Source organism: Thunnus albacares, chromosome 14, assembly GCF_914725855.1.
Source record: "Thunnus albacares chromosome 14, fThuAlb1.1, whole genome shotgun sequence".
Taxonomy (NCBI): Eukaryota; Metazoa; Chordata; class Actinopteri; order Scombriformes; family Scombridae; genus Thunnus; species Thunnus albacares.
Genome location: NC_058119.1, coordinates 4,385,024 through 4,406,535, shown reverse-complemented (window position 1 = coordinate 4,406,535; position 21,512 = coordinate 4,385,024). Strand labels below are relative to the sequence as shown.

The window sequence follows — 21,512 nt, the reverse complement described above, 5'->3', positions numbered from 1 at the left end:
TCATTATACTAAATAAAAGAAAATATATGGAAATGTTAATTTTTTTATTTTTTTGAAATCACAGTAATAGTATTTCTGCTTATATTAGACAGGGATGCCTTAGCATTCCCATCACAATATTCAGACATGGGACACTCAAGCCATTGCTTTGAACCCAGGATAGTAATGAAACTCAAAATGTTGTATTAGAATGAATTCAGATGAGGATTTGTAATAGACAGCCAGTGTTTTGTTTACAGTGTATTTAAGGATAAATAAAGCATTCCTAAAATATTTTGAACCATACACTACAGGCTTACTGGTGTGATTTTGTCTGTTTAGCAGTATGCAAATGGTGGCCTGTGGGCCAAATCCAGCCCTCCAACAAAACTCCCCTAAAGAATCAGGAGTTTTCCATTTTATACTTTATAAGAAGTCTTTTACAAGAGATGCATCATGAGTCCACTTTAGATAACACTGTGTATACAAGGCTGATGTAAATCCCAATAAATATGACCTTGTAATATCTAATGCTGCCGCCCTCACAGAGAAAAGCGTGTAAACCATGGCTATTGTGTCTCATTCTGCACCAGGTTATTTGAACAGTGCATGGTGCTGAAATTTAATCTGATAAATTTACCAGATGAATAAAACACATGAATAATATCTACTTTATTGAAATAAAACAAGTACCTCTTGACTTCAGTTTTGATTCCATGGCTTTAGCCTGTTTGACCATAACACATCACACAATCATAAAACCATAAATGAAGCATAATACTGTTGATTGTGTGTAGATAACCTATCAATTATATTTCTGATCTTGTAGTGCAACACAGAACATACATTCACATATTTTTATTTGCAAAATAAGCATTAACATAAAGTGCTATAACTAGATAGTCAAAATAAACCAAATGTATTCTTACTAAATGAACAAAATAAAACACGCAGATCTAATATATTGAAAGCATACAGCCTTGTCTTTCCACTGTACCTGTAAAACTCTGTCCACCCTAAAGAACAATGCTTGAAATGAAAAAGAATGGACAGAATGGAAAAGAAAAATGTCAGCCACCCAAAAACACCCGATATTGGTCTAACATTACAAACATGTTATCTATTCAATAAAGCATGGTGTTCTTGTACATAGCTGCAGTCAAACCTGTCCTTTCATAAAGCTTCTTACGTTCTGCCTGGCCGAGTGAAGGGCTATCACACAGCAGACTCCTTGCCCTGGGAGTAGATAGATGTGTGTATTTGGCATCACATCCACCCATCCTTTCATCCTCTCTGTCCCCCTCCTTCTCTCGGCCCCACCGCCCCACACCACCCGCTATCCAAATAGAGAGATCTGGAGGAGGTGGGGTGGCAAGGTGGCAGGCGCCCCAAATGTAAAGCGTACGCAATCACTCAGATACAAGTGGCACCGCTAAAAATTGCCTTCATATATCAGCTTATGGTTTACGGGCTGTGGCAGAAAGGACGGCAAAAGGTCAGGTGGAAAAACATATAGACGTGTCAGAGCCACTGCTCGGGGCGCCGGAGCTCTGGGCTGATGGCTGAGGAGATGGGCTGGCTGTTTGTGTGTGTGTGTGTGTGTGTGTGTGTGTCTCTGTGTGTGTGACAGAGTGTGAGTGCACACGTGTGTGTGACAAACTCAGGGACGACAGGGCAGTGTTTGATGGGGGCCCAGTGTATGCGTATGTGTGTGTGTGTGTACGTGCTTACTTTTGTACCTCCAAATGTCCTCACAATGGTAGTAATCTGAGAAAAGTCCCCACAAGTCAGGACAAGAGACAAGTTTAGGTTTAAAATGTGGGTTTTGAGTTAAGATTAAGATTAGAGGTGAAGTTAGTTTGCAGTTGGTACTCGGATTTTAAAGGATTATTTCACCACTCATTATCCAGTATGTCCTACTGGTTTATTGTCCAGTATAGCAACTTGGGCTGAAGGTGTCATATACATCCACAAAGAAATATCTCCATATTATAATTAATAATCCTTACTCAAGGTCCATTTACTAGCCTTTTCCGAAGGTTTCAGCCGCATTTCATGGTCTTCGTCAGACTTATCATTGTTAGTTTTGGTCTAGATATGAGATGTTTGGTTGATTAATCGATAAGTCCGTTGTCAAAAAAATCATCAGCTACTACTCTGATAATCAATTGATTGTAAAAGTAATGTTTCAATCAAAAATGTAAAGCATTCCCTTGTCCCAGCATCCTAATTGTAAGCCTTTGCCTTAAATTGTAAACTGAATATTCTTCTGTTTTGAACAGTGTTGCTAGATTGGACAGTATTCTGCCCAGTTGGGCTACTTTTTATTGAGACAAAAATTAGTCAAACTCACTGGTGTCACAACATGTTGGTAGATGGTGGAAGGAAACAAAGCTTCAGCTGCTGGCTAGATTCAACATCTACTGATACATGGATGATAAAAATGAGCAAAGTGATCCTTTAACATTTAAAAGATCAAATCAAGACTAGGGTAAAGGTCAGTTGTTATTGGTGATTGCATGTATGAATGGGGTTTGGGTTCAGGAGTGAGACTATATCTGAATAGGCTGTAAGAGAAACACGTTTATTTGTTTGTACTGTGTACCTGTATACTTCATATGTCATCATCTGTGTTTGTCTTTATCTCTCACTTTGTGTGTGTGTGGTGTACTATAGCTAGTTCCCAGAGTCAGCAGACACACGGACACACACACACACACACACACACACACACAGGTATATGTTGGATACTGTAACCTCTCGGTCGACCTCCGCTGACAAGACAGATCGCTCCATTCATCTACGGGTGAGTGCACCGAGCGCTCCATTCATCTGCGGCTGAGTGGATCAGGCCGACCAGCATTTTTCACACCGCTGGCCCATGATGCATCTGGGGCTCTGGAGGAATGTCACTGGCCTGAATGCCCTGATCTGTCATGAGGCCCTGGCTGCCACACCACTCTATATACAGTGACACACACACACACACACACACACACTGTATGCAGCGGCAGCACAGTGGCCTGTTGGCTTAAAGAGACCATCCCAGTTCCCTGAGAGGTTGCAGGTTTGATTCCCATGAGTTCAATTGAAATGTCTTTGAATAACACTGTATGATTTCATTACTGAAGGATGAAAAAGTATAATTTGAGATGATCAGTTTATATATTTATAGTTATATATTAACTATACCTGCTTTCACCAGTACCCATTTTTACTCTTACTGTAATCCATAACTTGTGATAGAAATACTGTATAAACATGTTGTATGGCTTTTGTAACATAACAAGACTGTCTACAGCCACACTAGCAGCTATGTGAGGCTGTACACACACCAATATTCTCTCAGTGACAATGCTAACAAGTTCATGTTTAGCAGGTCATGTTTACTATGTTCACCATCTTAGTTTAGCATGTTAGCATGCTAACATTTACCAATATTAACACTAGAATAAACTGAGGCTTACTGGACTGTCGGTAGTTTTGCAGGTATTTAGTTATACATTAAAGTACTGGAAAAATAAAAAAAAATCTGACCTGACGGTGGTGCTAGATGAAACGTTGATGGATTGCAAATGTTGTTGCCATTTGTCCTGAGGAGGAATGTCTGTAGCTTTCATGACAATCCATCCAATAGTTGTGGAGCTATCTCACTGAAAACCTACAAATGTCAACCTCATGGTAGTGTTAGAGGAAGAGTCAGGCAATCACAAAATCCCCTTGATTTTGGATTTGTTGTCTGGGAACCATAAATGTCTTTTTATTTTTAATTAATTTTATGACAACCCATCTAGTACATGTAGGAACATTTTACTGGACAACTGGAAACTTTGACCTGCTGGTGATAATAGATAAAAAGTCAGGACATCACCAATGTCAGTCCGATTCATCCTCTGGATATCCTCATGGATATCTGTACTCAATTTATCACCCAAAAGTGACAACCTGCTGGTGATGCTACTGTAGATGAAGATTCAAATGATCACCAAAGTCAGCATCCTCTGAAAAACCATGAATGTTTGCACCAAATTTAATGGCAAGCCCTTCTATAGTTATGAAAAATTTCAGTCTGGACCACAGTGGTGGACTGAATGACCGACCAACTTCTTATCCAACAGATCAACAGGCATTGCTCTCCCTGTAGACATGCTGCTAGTGGGGAAAAAGGTGACATTAAATCCAAATTGGAAACATCTCAAAGAGAAGTTACTGTTCAATACCAATAACATAATATTTATGACTGCTAATAAGGTTAAAGAAATGTACACAAATGATATACACTTTAAATGTGTCATGTGCGCATGCAATATAAACCATACATCCTTGAGAGTGAGCAGTTAATGAACAAGTCGATAATGATGGAAGCATAATCAAAATGTGAAATATAGAATAAGGACAAATGGTAATTATAAAGATTTAGTGTATCTACTTTCTTCCCCAGTCAGATATATAGAGTATGCTTGTAAATGAGGCATTTGAATAGCAAAACATCCATTTGGCATTTATGTGATGGGACTATGTAGTTCTTCTGGCATAGGTGGTTAAATATTTGAACACCCAGAGGGATATACCTTGATTTCAATAAAAGGCAGCAGAAGACATATCGTCACTCACAAATGTTCAAGTCACCTTGAAGGTACATCGGTCGCAAGGTATACAAAGTTTCAGACCTGTTGTTCAATGCTGATGCAGTTTATAGGGACCTCTTTCTATGAGATGTTGGTCACCTGAACAATGCTTTGATCTCTTCTTTGACAAGACAATAAAACAATCAGTGAAAAATGTTTGGCAACTTTTTTTCTGACTCAATTTATGAATAAAGTCAGTATTGTGTAACACTGACTTTAATAGCCAGAGTTTAGTTTGAAAACGTGGCTGAAGATGCATCGTTCCACTGATTTTTGTGTCTTATCCCGTCTAAGGTCTGCTGTGTTACAGTTTGGTCAAATGACTGAATGAATAGAAGACGATGGATCCAAAGTTTAGTCAATTATCAGTTATAACAGTGGTTGAGCAAGAAAAATGCTACTTGTGATACAAAAGGATGAGTTATGAACACCTCAGTGAACAGAGGGAGCACCTCTGGAGACCAGCTGACCTGCAGCTTCACCCTGAACAACTGGAGCATTCACAGTGACCTGGCTGTCACCAGCCTCAGAGAGAGAAAGAGAGAGAGAGAGAGAGAGAGAGAGAGAGAGAGAGAGAGAGAGAGAGAGAAACAAAACGAATGGGAGAAAAAAAGACAGATATATTTCTGGGTGTGTTTGGTCCCAAGCTCTTCACCGTCTGTTTGTTGTTGCTACTGTGTTAATACACACAGAGCTGATGCACACATTCACACATACACTTATACTCCCCAGGTTTAGGATATGTTTCCTTCGTTTTGTGTTGTCATTGGAGTTTTTCCTTATGCAAATTGAGATTCAGACAGAATCAGTTGTTTGTGGCACAGACTGTTGACTTGGCTATTGTCACTCAACACTAACATAGAGTGAACTACTAGCATGGGCAGTAAAACGTGATCCCCCGTGGATGTGTGAATGATTTTGGTGTCTGACATTAGGCGTTAAATTGCAACTTTGTTTAATTTCCAGTTTTCCTACGTTTCCTCTTCATTTGAGTGCAATGAAGCAAACAACACTAAGAGTCTCAGACCCCTGCCAATGGCTCTTTGAGGCCACAGTGTTCACTATTTGAGTCCAATTTCAATATGAAGGTGGTGTTTTGGAAAAGCTAAGGGAATCTTCAAAATGGAAAGTTTATTGTCTGGAGAACATGAATGTGCTCGGTAGATTTAATGTGGTTTGCCTTTTAAAAATTTGATATTGTGCACAAACTGAAATTGTCAGAAGCTCTCATTCTGGATACTTTGAATATATCCATGTCAAAAGGTATCTAAGGCCCTCCCATCTGTTTGGTGCCTTTCAAGTGAATTCTGGTGTGTTTGCCCATTTGGTTCACTTCATTCACTCTGATACTATTATTTGGGAAATAATTAAAAATCAAAGTATTAAATTCATCTGCTGATTGTGAGAATTGTTAAGTAAGGGATCTAAGCAATCTACGTATATACTGTATAGGCAATCCATATCATAAGTAATAATAAATAAATGCGAGATCCTTTGGTAACCATAGTAATAGAAGTGCAGCCCAGCCAAAATGACCACATGGATCTCCCTCGTGTGTCTGTCTTTATGGGGACATCTGATCCTCCAAAGTCTAGAGAAGCTTTCACATTTAGTATAATTTAAAGGGAAACGAGATAGAGATGGATGGGTGGAAGTGGAGTGATGATGGTGGCCGGTCTGGGCAGAGTGTGTGAAGCTGAAATAATGATGATGCTGATAAAGTGCAGAGCGGGCATCCAGTGGCACAGCTGGCAGCGACTGGCAGAGGTGGCCCAGTTAGCCCAGTTAGCCGGCTGGCTTCCACTGGACCACGCACAGATGCCCATTTACTGCCCTGCTGATGACACCCCTGGGGCATAACACACACACATTTACAAAAATACATTAACACACATATTACACAAAGATATGGATATAACCACACATGCAAAAGACACACACCTGAACGATAATTAGATACACAACACATGCATGTACAGCTGTGGCTCTCTCTTTTTATATTCTTGCAGATGCACACACACACACACACATAGTAAAGGATGACTCACTGAAATCCAAACATCGCTAAACGCATAATTTTCACAAAAATATGCCCCCACTCACACACACATGCACACACACACAGACACACACACATAAATGCAAAAACCAACTCAAATCTCATGCTGCTCAGCCAGTATGTTCCAGCAATCACCACAAGGACCCTGTGACTGCCCACACACACATACACACACACACAGACACACACACACACACACACAGACACATACACAAACTGCAATTCTCACCTCAGGGCAGAGATGTGCTCTGATGTTTCCGGGGCAGTGGGCAGTCACGAGTATGTGTGTGCCTGACAGCTGTTTGTGTGCTTGTCCATGTGTCCGTGTGTCCGTGTGTGTGTGTTTGTGTGTGTGTGTGTTGGCGCTGTGCCCTAATTTGACAGAGCCGGAGCAGTGGTTGATCCCCAGTGCAGTTGATTTGGCTTGATGTTGACCCTACAGCCACGTCAGCTCCAACATGCTCCCTGTCTCCTCATGTATGAGGTGTCAAACCATTCAGACAACTAACATACAGTACCCTTACTGCATACCTGCTATGGCTAAAGTACAAGTATACATTTATATGTGTACTTCAGCGAGCTGTAGGAAACGCCACATCGACACACTACACCTCAGTTAAAAAGGATATCTAGGCGTGCATATAAGTACACGTTGTAAGTGGAGTGCATGTTACATTTAGTGTAGCAAACGCCTACACACCAACATGACTAACCTAGTATTTGTATCAAGAAAGCTCATTGTGTTTCCACTGCTATTCCACTATTCCACAAGGGGGCATTTGACTTTTTTGTGAGAGGTGCTCGCCTGTTGGCATCCTCTAAATTCATGTGCAGGGTTTGTGTTGGGTTGTCATTTAAAATATCAAAGCAAGCTGAATCATAATTATTATCACTAAGTCTACAGTTCCTCTGGCCAGTGCATGTGCTGATATTCCTAAAATGAAAAAAGATGGAGAAAAATAATAATAATGTTATATTGTCCATATATTATGTTGGTGTGAAGGCGTTTGCTGTAGAGCACCAAAAGTAAACATGCGCTCCACTTACAATGCATGTAGTGCGTTGATGTGGCGTATGTGTGCATCTGAAATTACATGTACAGGTAGGTGTGGCATATGTTGCACTAAATCAGGTGTAGAGTATATTATGCGCACACAGCCTGTCAATTTGTGTAAATGCCACATCTATATATCAAATGACCAACACCTACGTCACATGTGTGTAACGTGTGTCTTCATTGTGAGTCTGTGTAAATTGTTGGCATGCGTTCAGAGGCTGGGCCACATTATACATGTCTTAAGTAGCTGCTAGTGAGGCGTTTGATGTTAGCTGGCTGAATTTTTTGACACCTCATACTCACATAGCCCAGTACAACACTGAGAGGACACACACACCATGCACAAAACAATGCACACATTAACACTCGTATTCGCTTATTAATACTGTTTACAGTATTCTTGCACTTTTTCATAGTAGTTTTCTATTAATTTATTAATAGTCATATTAATAGTCACATTATTTTAGATTTAAATACATTCATATTGTATTTGTGTGTGATACTGCCATTATTGAGACTTGTGACAGTCTCCACTTATGCTTATGCAGAAGTCATTATACACACAGGTATGTTCGTACATTTGCAGATGACAAGTTGTTGTCAGTCAGTACCCTGGTACCTATGCTGTTCTACAGAGGTTCAATTTTTTTAATGTGGACAGGAATTATTTGGCATTGTTTTTACAAATCCATCATAAAATCTTGACCGTAATGATTGCTTGCTATGGAAATTTAAATGTGTTAAACAGAAATCAACTGAGCTACATTGTCAAGGTTGTCTGTAAAATCACTGGTGAGCAGCAGATCATCTTGTCTTTTTGACCAAAAATCAGCAACCATGAGTGAGAGAGATTTATATATTTATGTTTTTTGGTTTCAGAGGGTGCCCCTATCTGTGCATTAATGTTATTGGTTCTCTGTCTATGCTGAGAAATTATTTGCATACACACATTCATATCATATCATTCAATCACAAAGCAGTTCTATCTTACCGTTTTATCACGGCTGACGGTGACAGTCACTAAGAGAGAGATAAAAGTTTGAGACAGAACACAAACAGAGTGAAGTTCACATGAAGATCAACTTGATGTGGTGCAACCCCGTTCACTTTCCATGGTATGCCAGTTAATCGCCTGTTGCCACAATGCTCGTGGTTTTTATTTGTCATTATGACTGCCAACAAATCTTTGCTTGTCTTTATCTAAGCTGTTGTCAGGCTTTGTTGGAGCAGACCTGGTAGTCCTGGTTTCACTCTCTGACTGTCGATTGGTGGGTCAGTTGATGTAGGTCACACCCTCTATTGTTGCCTTGCCTTGAAAATCTGAAAGGGATGGGTTCAGCTGTGATACTTCCTGGTACTTAATCACAAAAGCTGCGCTGTAGCGTCAGCGGAAGCATCAGCCCTCGTGCATATGCCCTTATTGTGTTAAGACTAAATTCGGTAAAGACCTATGAGTCTACCTGTGTGAGTCCACTGAGCAAGGACATTGACTTGTTATTCCTTTTCTACTATCTATTCATGTAGCCTACCTCACTCACCATGTGCTACAAAGACTCCTGTCATCCAAGGCTTTCGAAAAAAATCACATCTGTCGCAGACAATGCAACCCTGAAAACCTCTATTCACTCAAAAAAGCCTCCTCTACTCACTCCTCCTTTAGTCTTGGCCTATGGAATTGCCAATCTGCTAAACAAAACTGAATTTAACTAAACACTTGCTAATCTGTCAGACATTCAGGTACTAGCCCTGATGGAAACTTGGATCCATCCAGAAAACACTGCCACACTGGCCACACTCTCTGTTGACTCCACTTTCTCACGCACATCCCTTACTGTTGGGCACAGAGGTGGTACAGGGGTCCTCATCTCCAAAGACTGGAAATTCACTAAGATTTCTCCACTAAGCAACAACTCCTCCTTTGAATACCATGCAATCAGGGTTACTGTTCCTATTAAGCTATTTGTGGTTGTCATACACTGCCCACCAGGATGTCAACTGGGGAACTTTGTAGTCGAACTGACAGAAGCAGCTGACTTTCTCTGTCCTCATTTGACCTCAGACAGGTCTCCACCCCTCCCACAAACAAAGCAGGCAATAATCTTGATCTGATTTTGACTCGGAACTGCTCCATAGCAAATCTGACTGTCACCACCCTACATCTGTCTGACCACCTCTTTATTCAATACACCATCTCCTTACTGGAACATCCTCATGTTCCCCCGCAATTGGTCTCCTTCTGCTGACACATCCGGTCTCTCAATCTGGCTCATCTGTCCAGTGAGGTCTTTGCTACCATGCCTCCTCATAATGAATTCTCCTAACTTCCTGTCAATGAGGCTACAGACACACTCTGTTTCTCACTAGCCTCCTCTCTTAAAAATCTCTGCCCTCTAACATCCAAACCTAGCAACAACCCCCCCTCGTCCATGGCTCACTGAAGTCATCAGAGAGCAAAGGGCGGAGCTCAGACCAGCACAGAGAAAATGACATAAATCCAGAGAGATCACTGACCTCAGTGACTATCAGTGTCTCCTGGCATTATTCTCCTCCAGTTTAAAAACGGCTGAGAGCACTTAGTATCACAACAAGATCTGTGGCGCCACAGATGTTCGGGAAATGCTCTCTGCTTTTAACTCACTCCTTAATCTGCCTCTTCCTCCGCCCTCCACTCTGCTCACTGCAGACACGTTCGCCTCGTTCTTCACTGATAAGGTCTCTGCCATCAGTAACCAGTTCTCTGAGCCTGACCAACTCAGTCTGCAGCTGCCAGCTAACAGGGCAGCACTCTCCTCATTCTCCCCTCTGATTGAGGAGGAAGTCTCCAAACTTCTGCTGGACTCTCATCACACCACCTGTCCACTGAACCCAATACCATCCAACCTTCTACAGACATTTCCCCCACACTTAACCCCACAGTCACACGCATCATCAACTCCTCACTTACAATGGGTGAGTTCCCCATCGCACTGAAGCAAGCTCGGGTCACTCCGCTGCTTAAAGAACCTACACTCAACCCAGTCCAGCTTGAAAACTACAGACAGGATTCATTCCTGCCCTTCCTATCAAAAATACTTGAGCGCACAGCCTTCAACCAAGTCTCTGAATTCCCTTCTGAGAACAACCTGTACAACCTGAATCAGTCTGGCATTAAGTGGGGTCACTCTACCAAGACAGTACTCCTGTCAGTAATGGAATCACTGTGTTCAGCTAGAGCTGCTGGTCAGTCCTCAGCTCTATTGCTGCTAGACCTGTCAGCTGCCTTTGACACGGTTAACCACCAAATCCTCCTCTCCACACTCACTGAGCTTGGTATCTCAGGATTTGCCCTCCACTGGTTCGTGTCCTACAGGGAGATCTTTTAGAGTATCTTTGAGTGTCCAAACCGCATGGCTTATCCACAGGCGTTCCTCAAGGATCAGTGCTCATTCCCCTTCTCTTCTCAATATAAACCACCTCACTTAGTGTAATAATCCGCTCTGCAACTCCTTACTGACAGGTCTCCCTGCATGCACGTTCAAGCCTCTACAGATCATCCAGAACGTGGCAGCACGGCTGGTCTTCAGCCAGCCCAAAACAGCACATGTAACCCTGCTGTTCATATCCCTCCACTGGCTCCCAGTTGCTGCCCTTATCAAATTCACTTGCTTAAGTGATCAGCTTAAGCAACTAAAACAGCTCGCGCCTACCTGAACTCCCTCATTCAGGTCTATGCTCCCTCCCACTCACTACTGCCAATGATAGGTGCCTTGTATTACCACCACGACAGGGCCCTAAGTCGCTAGCTAGACTCTTCTCTTCTGTAGTTCCCCGGTGGTGAAACGAGTTACCAAACTCCATCTGATCGGCAGAGTCCCTCTCAATCTTTAAAAGAAACTAAAGTTCCACCTCTTTTGTGAACATCTCCACAATTGATGGACTGAAAAAAAAATCTGCTTCTATGCATCCTATGCCCTCTATGCACTGCCTGTTCATACCTACATCCTATTGGACTTGAATTTAGCTTTATGGCACTTACTCAAATTGTTCTCTCCTGACTAGATCCTTGCTGGTGTTGTATCAACACTCAGATGTGCGCCCCTTTGGAAAAAAGTGTCTGCTAAATGAAATGAAAATTAAATTGATGACTAGTAAGTCAAACATACTGTGTACACCAACCTGCCCACTCAGAGGCTTGGATGCTAAAGGAGTATTTCTGATGTATCTCATAAGACTTTTTTTATTCCTTTGTTAATGTAAAGATATGAATGAATTTGAAAATCACCTGACATGAATTTTGTTGGCAAAAAAGTTTGATTTCAGTTGAACTTTTTATATATCGCCTGTTGGTTTTGTTTGGTTCTGTGATACAATACACGGTCGGTGCGTATTTGGAAGGTGACGTGTGTGTGACTCCTCATTGATAAACAGAGGGCCAGGGCTAATTTTCCGACCCAGTGAGGAGGTTTTTAAATAGGGAGGAAAACCCTCTCCACTCTGCGTGCCCGACACTGCTACGCCACTGTGTTTGTGTACTGTGTGTGTGTATGTGTGTGTGTGTCTGTGATCGTCTTTCTTCTTCTCTTTCCGTCCTTCCTACACTTCCATCTGTCTTTCATTCTCTCGTCTGTTAGAAATACATTTAATGTGCTTTCTCTGGTTTCTCCAAACATTTCTCGTTTTTTTAGACCTTTTGTGTATGGACGGATTTGTGTATGTGTGTGTGTGTGTGTGTGTGTGTGTGTATGTGTGTGTATGTGTGTGGGGGGTGGGGTGTGTGGGTGGGGTGGGGAGGTTGTGTGTCCATCAGGCTGCCCCTGCTGGAACGGATCCTCTGAGGAAAAGGCCAGATTTTAATCCCTGGGTCCATCTAATCTCCTCATATTCACATCTCAGATTAACACACACATATACAAACACACACACAAGTTTGTGCAGCTATCCTTGTTAGGACATTGCATTGACGTCCATTCACTGTGAACAGCCTAACTCTAACCTTAACCAATTCATGCCAAACCCTAATTTTAATCTAACCTCAATTCACACTTTACTCCTAACCTTAACCATGACCTCAAAAATGACGTTTTGCCTCATTAGGACCGGGCTTTGATCCCCATGAGGACTACTGGTCCCAACAAGGTCGGTGTTTATACTGGAAAAGGTCCCAATGAGGTAACATAAATGCACACACACACACATACAAAGAGACATAGCAGTTTGATGCCTGTCATCATCAGCCCCTGTGTGTGTGTATATGTGTGTGCGTTTGTATTTGAGAGATGGTGTGTGAAAGAGTTTTTAGACTCATTCTGCCCCTCCTGGCTGAAGGAGATTAATTGTTAAAAAATTAAGCCTGTCTAGGGCCAGAGACCTGTGGGTCAACTGTATCCTCGCTATGTTGAAATGCACACACACACACACACACACATACACACACACACAGATCCTGGTGCCATCTGCCCTGGGACGGCTGGCCGGCAATGTCAGCGTGGTAAGAAGGGTGGGATCAGAAATGAGAACAGCATGTACTATGTGTTTTAACATCAAAGGTGACTGGGTGCACTCTCTCTTTCTCTCACGCACACACATGTACGTACACACACACACACACACACACACACACACACACACACACAAGCTGTCCATACATGAAACAGGGAACGGTGACTGTGGTCACTCTCTCTCTGCTTTCTGCTCAGGGTAAAAGCCGACAGAGGCAACCAAAGAGGGCAGTGAAATGGGGAGGTTTCTCCGCCAGGCCGCATGAACGCAGACATAAACACACTGACTAATGAAATGCAGCCCTGGAAAGTGTGTGTGTGTGAGAGAGCGAGCGAGCGTGTGTGTGTTCTCTAAGTATCTCCATCTGGGTAGAGGTGGCACCAGAGATGTTTACTGGAGGCTTTAGCCCATCAACTTATTGTCAACAGTTCAAGGGACTGTCAGCGCCCACGCTGTGTATATGTGTGTTTGAGGGAGAGAGCGAGAGCGAAAGAGAGCGTGTCTGGAGGGGGTTAGTGGTTAGGGGCACTGAAGAAAGAAGTAAAGTTGAACAGAAAACAGAGGAGATATCTGAAATCTGAAATCGACCTTCAGGATTGTAAAATCTGACGTCAGAAGTGGTGAAAAAAGAAAGTAATTACATTTCTGGTTGCAGAAATCAAACATTAGTGTGTTTTTGTTGGTGATGACAGGTTTAATGAAGAACTGTGAATATTAATCAGGTTTAATACATATATGTTAATTACCTCTACTGTAGGCCACCCAAGAGTACTAGTGAAGCAATATAGTTGTTTTTCTTCCAACCAAATATTACATCAGGTGATTTAATTGACTAGCCCCTCATTTATAAGTACTTATCATTGAAATGACTGTTTTTAAAAGGTAAGAATTACACCTTTAGTTTGGTTTATTTGAATATATTACAAATTACTTATTTTTTCCCCTGTATGGATTGCAGTTAGATTACATGAATTAACAAGTTAAGTGAAGTGCTGTCCTACTCCTGATTTTTGATTGAACATATAAAATCAGACACATTCCTTTATTTTGTTGACAGGGGGGGTTTCTCCTTTGAAGGGAAATGGTGATCTGTCCATAATCTACCTAACTCCCCACAGAGTTGTGAATTTTGATTTAAATCCTAATTTCAGTTACACTTGACTAAATCACAGTGTGACTGCAACAATGAAAAGATATGTCCCCTGATTAATATCAAAGCAAACTGAATGAAAACACCTTTTCTTCGCTGTATTTCAGGATGATGTGCTTTACATATGTAATGCAAGCCCTATTCTACAAAGTCTTACCTAGTATCCCTGTCTGATATTTTCTACAATGCTTGAGAATTTTTGATTGGCAAGTATAGTCACACACTACAGGGATTCTTAACAAAAGGTCAAAGTCTTGTTCATCCAACACTGATGTGGAGCTGTTTTCTTAGGTGTACACCATGACGTCACTGCTGGGTGAGGTTACAGGTGCATCAGAGCACACTTCTGATGACACCCAATTACACCTATCAGTGATGCTGGGTGTGGCCAAAGGTGCTTTCAATGAAAGTGAACAGCCTGGTATTAAGTTACTTTTTCAATTTCTTCCTTAAACTTGGTGGAAGATTACTGCACAGCTGTTGAGAGAAGTGTGGTCACACTCTTCATTGAAAACAATATCCTCGCTCTGCACAAGGTCATACTTGTATGTTTGGTGTGAAAGCATTGTGTAATAAATCAAGTAATTTACAAGGGAGAGGGGGATACTTTCACTGGTATCATTGAAAGCTGCTCCACTGCAACCAATAAACACTCATAAAATGGACTGCAAAAGCAAATAATTGTAAACTTTCACACTGCTCTCTGACTGTAGTTTATGGCTGTAATGTTGTGCCATTTGTGCAGAAAGCAAAAAACAAAAACTATATGTATGCATAACAATAAGCACTATCCATGCATTCTATAGAGCAGCCAGATCATTGTACTGATGCCACACCAGTGAGGGTGCAATGCCTTAAACCTGCATTGACTGGCAGCAGAAACAAGCTGCAAACACTGACAAACGTATTTTAAAGTTTACATGGCGAACTTGTTAGCAAGCATTTGCCTATTAATACATCTAGCAGATACAGACCAACATTAGACCACATTATCATTTGAAGTCATATTTTAGTCATAATTTATGTCCAAATGTCAGCTTTGTTTTGGTCTAGAAAAACCTCCTGAGGGAAATATCTGGCTCTTTAGCTGTTAAATGCTCCAATATGCTACTTGCTAATGTTGTCTCTCTATAGCTTGTGCTGAGCAGGTAGTGTTCAGTGAATTTTTAGATGGTTTACACTGAAAGCAGCTTCCCACTGCGGCTGTAAACGACACCATGAGAACGGTGAGAGTAAACTAAAACAGTCATGTTGCGAACTGCACAAACAAAACAATGAGCTGAAAGACGCTAAAAACGTACGTAGAACTGAGGGGAACTGCAAGGTCAGGTGATGATTCTCTGTGGGTTCTTCACTACAAGCAACCCCTTTCATATACGAGTAGTCATGTGTAAGTATAAAAATATGCATTATATCCACTTTAAGCAGCATTTTGGATGACCCCCCTACAAATACCACCTTACCGCGAATTTGATCTAACGTCATTTAGATATTAGATATGAATGTTGCAGCTCTCAAGTCATTGGTACAACATTGGCATTTGCCAGGAATTGTAATTCTGCCTGTTTCACTAAAGTGATATGCGGGCACTGTTTGCACACACATCAAAAATGGTGGCAGTGTTACGTTTGGTTACGTTTGGCTTGCATTTTCCGTCACTTATCTGAGACGAGGTTGCAGTGGCATCGGACTGAGTAATGAAACGCAGACATTCTTCACCCCAACAACACCCTTCAGCTAATCCTTTGGGATTCCAAGGCATTCCCAAGCCAGAAGAGATATGTCGTCCCTCCAGCGTGTTCTGGCCGCTGCTCCTTTCGATGTGAAGGAGCAGCGGCTCTACTCCGAGCTCCCCCTGGATGTCAGAGCTTGTCACCCCTCTCAAGCTGAGCCCAGATACCCTCCGGAGGAAACTCATTTCGTCCGCTTTATATCAGCGATCTCATTCTTTCAGTCACTACCGGAGGGATAACGCTGGCGGAGCCCAACACCCACTGACATTGAGTCTGACTTACTGCCGAGAACGTGGACACAGCTCTCACTGCAGTTATATAAGGACCGAATGTCTCGCAGCAACAGCCCCCATACTCCCGCAGCACCGCCCATAAGGTGCCCTGAGGAATACGGTCATAAGCCTTCTCCAAGTCCACAAAGCACATATAGACTCAAAAAACTCCCATGAGTATCCTTGTAAGGGTGAAGAGCTAGTCCACTGTTGCATGGCCAGGATGGAATATGCATTGTTCCTCCTGAATCCAAGTCCTTTCCAGCCCCCTGCCATGAGCTTTCCCCAGGAGACTGAAAAGTGATCTCATGTTGCAAATCGTAGCTAGCATGTTGCAAATTTTGTGGAATGGTCCCCACAATAATAATGGACAGATACAGGTTCAAAATAGGGTCATAAGTATTGTAGCAGTGTATCACCATATCTGAATGTGTGAAAACATTTTGTATGAATTCAGTCAAACGTGTGAATGTGTAAAAACATTTTGATCAAATTAATTCCAATCTTTGAATAAGTAAAACATATCTGAACAAATAGATGTAATTCTTGAATCTGTAAGGAGATCTGTAGCTGCATGACATTTTGTGAACAAATGAAAAAGATTTGCACAAATCATTTCCGATGTGTGAGCGCATAAAGAAGATTTACACAAAGGATTGCAGTTACAAAAAAGGTTTGCAGTTACACATCTATCTGTTGTGGGTGAAAAAAAACTTCACACAGAACTCAATTGTATGTCTGAATCCCAAGTGTACAGCTACAAATCAAATCTATGAGTAAAAATCAAACCTGTGAGTACAAATACTTTTGTTCCACATTTGACACTTCCTCTTGAATAGCATATGGGGATGCTCTGAAATGCTGGGAGTGTGTTCACTGAAAGCATGGCCCAACTGAACAGCCTCTCAACACTAATGCTGAGCTCCCAAATAGGCCTTGTTTGTAGGTGTATGTAGCCCACATATCCCTAGTCTAAACAGGGAAGGGCCCTGAGTTCTTTATATCAACTAACTTAATGTACAATAAATTATACTTAAATGTTATCCTGTTTCTCTTTTGTTTACACATACTTTTGTATTTGTCTTGGGTTCCTATATTCACTGCTAATGAACTGTATTACACTTATTAGGCTCACTTTTATTGAACCCTTGTATTAAATCTATGCACTGTAATCTACTTGATGAATTAGACTACTGCATTGAAATAGGTGTATCCCTCCTTTAAACAAAGCTGTCACTGATATCCACTGTTAAATACCTCTAGTGAAAGAAATAACCAAACATCACACTGGAATTAGTTTAAGAAATAATACACTTCCCTTTTTTACTTTTGCAAATTTCCCATATAAACAATGAAATAATATTTAGTTTCTTTCAATAACTGAGTTATGGCGATAACTCTCTTCAAATGTAAACAATACACTCAAAGTGAAATGTAAATTACCTCTGGGCTAAATCAAAATTTATGGGCCCACATTCACCAAGCACACACACCACACACAAGCCGGCAGGTATTAAAATAAAATAAAATAAACCCCCGTTGCAGGCCCGATTCGACGCTTGTGAACCGAGAGGCCCAAAACTATTTGGCCGCTTCACTCTGAGAAAACAACAAAATAAAATGTGGTACCTTGGTCATGAAGTCTGACTCCAATCAGCAGTTTATGCCAGCCTCGGTCTCCAAGAAGGAACAGGATGCAGTTTACACCAGCCTTGGTCTGCGGGAAGGAACAGGATGCACGCTGAAGTCCCAAGATGGCGGGTCCGGCCCATGTAGTGAAAAGTCTCTCTGAATGTTGACTTTGCAGCTCATAGTACTGTCCAATAAATCCTCAGGGTTTCCAAAACGATGGACTAAAGCCTTTAGCATAAACTGGGTTAGCTACACAGTGGCTATAAGTCCATTCACTATGCTAATGAATGCTAATAAATCACTCGTGTGTTCGTTATAGTGGCTTTGAGTCCATTCACTGTGCTAATGAATGCTAACAACACACGTTCGGCTAATGAGCTAATAAACAAACAAATGTGAACAACTGTACAACAAACTTCGAGTAGAAGTATCTTCAGCTGCTCGCAGAAAATATGTAGCATGAGTATCTTGGCATAGACTGTCGAGTAGGTAATCTCAGACACCAGCTACACATTTGTTTGTAAACACTGCGCATACTCAGTCCGTCAAGTTACATGACTTTTACTCACACTCTACTTCCTCTCTCTCTTTACATACACCTGTGTGAGCCCCACCCACTTCAACCAATGAATGACCAGTATTAAACTCACTCTGGAATACTACTTCCTTTTACTACCTTGAACTCTTCAAAATAAAACGAATATTTATAACTACACATCTGCATATTTTAAAACTTATATATTCCACTGAACCTTTTAATCTTTTAGGAAATAGCTGTTTTTAACAATTTTTATGATGTATCTTTTAACCTTAATTATTTAACTTTATCTTAACGTAAACTTTATTACAATATATGGTATTTTTAACCTGGCTACATGTAGGACAAGCAACATGGATGATATTTTTTTTAAAAAGTAACATTTTGAGCTACAGTTTAATTCACGTCCCATTTGTAGGTAAATGTGGACTTATTTCAATAAAAATGTAGCTTGAATGACCAGTTAATAAGCGATCCATTACCAATCATCTTTATATTAAATTGTCGTTTTTTTCAATGGAGTTTGGTGTTAACATTACTCACTTCTCTGCTGAAAACTCGCAAGTTAATACTCTCACTTACCAGTAGTTTTACAAACTTTCATCAGAGACAACTGGGATTCACGAAAAATCCACTGTTACTGGTGAATGGGGCCATTTTCGATCAACGGTAGCACTCAAGGAGATATTTCAAAACCAGCTGATTTATCTGTTGACAGGTTAGAGTCCGGGTTAAAGTGGTACCGGCAGCCACCTCTGGCTTCAGCTTCAGCACCGGCTATTCGGATTGGAAGTCCCCGGGAAGAGGGAGAGCATTTGCCGGGCAGCACTTTACAACTTGAGGGGCCTTTGCTCCAAGTGTGACCAAAATTAAGCTGCAAAGGACTCTTCAGGTACCTGATGTGTATCTGCAAACCTTTTTTGTAACTGAAAATTTGTGCAAATCTTCTTTAGGCACTCACACATTGGAAATTATTTTTGCAAATCTTTTTCATTTGCTCACAAAATGTCATGCACAGCTATAGATATCCCTACAGATTCAAAGATTAAATCTATTTGTTCAGATATTTTTTACACATTCAAACATTTGAATGTATTCATACAAAATGTGTTCACACATTCAGATATGGTGATACACAGCTACAATACTTATCACCCTATTTTGAGCCCACTGACAGAATGATTAAAATAAAAGAGAACAGAAAAAGCCTTGAGACACAAAACCTTTGACCTAAATGTCTAAAGGCACACTTTATATTTGTATTCATTCTCATAATTTTCACTAATTCAAAAAACTCCTCAGAGTCTGTTTCCTCTTTTCAGTTTTCTTGTCTTTTAGCCACATTCTAGACTCTCCTCTGAGACAGAACTAGAAACCCACTTATTAAAACAACCCCAGCAATGCACTTGATTTTCATACTATTACCAAGATGGTGCACGTCTGGGCATTTTTCTTCTCCTTGAGTAACTTTTGACAAATGTTCTACTGTCTGTGGCGGAGCTGGCAGCTGGGAATAGTGGTGTATCTGGATGGACTGGATCCAAGACAAGCAGGGTCTAGTTTACAGTGGTGCCCTGGCAGACTAATTCCAAACACACATGGTGAAGTCAACCGCCACCGTCACACAACACATGACACCGTGACTTCACAGCCTGGCCGGCCCACCCAGCACAAAGCACAAAAACACTGGATTTTCTTCTCTTGTTCTTATTTTGTCTTGTTTACTTTGTCATGTTTTTTTCTTGTCACTGTGTTTTTTACTTGGAATTTCTGTAACTCTGATACATTTATGTAGAGGAATATATATTGTAGTGTGGTTCACTAAGCTGTCAAACAAAAGCAAACATCAGTAGCACTACAGAGTAATTTAGTTAAGACAAATAGGCTACTTAAAAGTTTATCTTCTGTCTCAGTGAATGGATTGTTGCCATCGTTTAGTGGCTTGTGCAATGTTTCTTTTCAGCACTTTGACTTTGACTGGTAATTCAACTCCTCTTACTGCACTCAGATTGACACTAACTTCACTCAGTACATACATTTAAACTGACACTTCAGCATTGTTCAGTGTTTACACTTATAGGAGCAGTGTGTAGGATTTAGTGGCATCTGGCTGTGAGGTTGCAGATTGCAACCAACTGAATACCCCCACCTCCCCTTCCAAGCCTGTAGGAGAACCTACGGTGGCCACAAAACTCACGAAAGGCCAGTGTTTGGTTTGTCCATTTTGCGCTACTGTAGAAACATGGCGGTGCAACATGGCGGACTCCATGGAAGAGGACCTGCTCCCTCTGTAGATACAAAGGGCTCATTCTAATGTCACATAAACACAACAGTTCTTATTTTTAGGTGATTATACACCAATTAAAATATACTTGTGAATATTATATTCCATTTCTGCCAAGTCTGTTCCAGTAGATGCCACAAAATTCTACACACTGCACCTTTAAACTGAAACTTCAATTTTCAGCACTTCTATTTTAACTGCCATGTCAACTTTTTTAGGATTTCAACAATTTTAATTGTTTCAACTGCAAGATTAATAAGAAATAAAGTGAATAAATTAAAATAAATTAATAAATATAAAGGTGATTATGTAGGAGTCATGCCTTCTTAATGTTTAATGATGATACACTCTATGTATGATGAAAAAAGATTCTCACTTATGATGAATTTTGGAATTGTTGCTCTTATTTACATTTTGTTTATTTCTAAGCCTTTGACAATTAATACTGGAAAAAAACATTTGGCAGTATGTACAGTATATATAGATCTTGTATGAAGCTTGTTCATATATCTGATGAGGGTTGTTTAGACAAAAATGTCATATGAGATAAATATGAAATAAACCAGCAGTAAGCAAGACTGCCGTTTGACTCAGCTGTCACAGACTGATGTAATGTATCATCCCTTAGACAGCATTGTAAAATATATACCATACCATACCATATATACTAATGTCTCATGAATAGTGTATTCTTAATAGCTC

General features: G+C 40.9%; 1 long non-coding RNA gene across 1 annotated transcript; it reads right to left on the bottom strand.

Moving 5' to 3' along the window:
• Positions 1-636: 636 nt before the first annotated feature.
• Positions 637-18,617, bottom strand: LOC122997303. Its single transcript, XR_006407201.1, has 2 exons — positions 3,517-18,617; positions 637-2,940 (listed from the first exon to the last, which is right to left on the bottom strand). It is a non-coding gene; the product is annotated as an uncharacterized LOC122997303 (long non-coding RNA).
• Between the last annotated feature and the right edge of the window lie 2,895 nt (positions 18,618-21,512).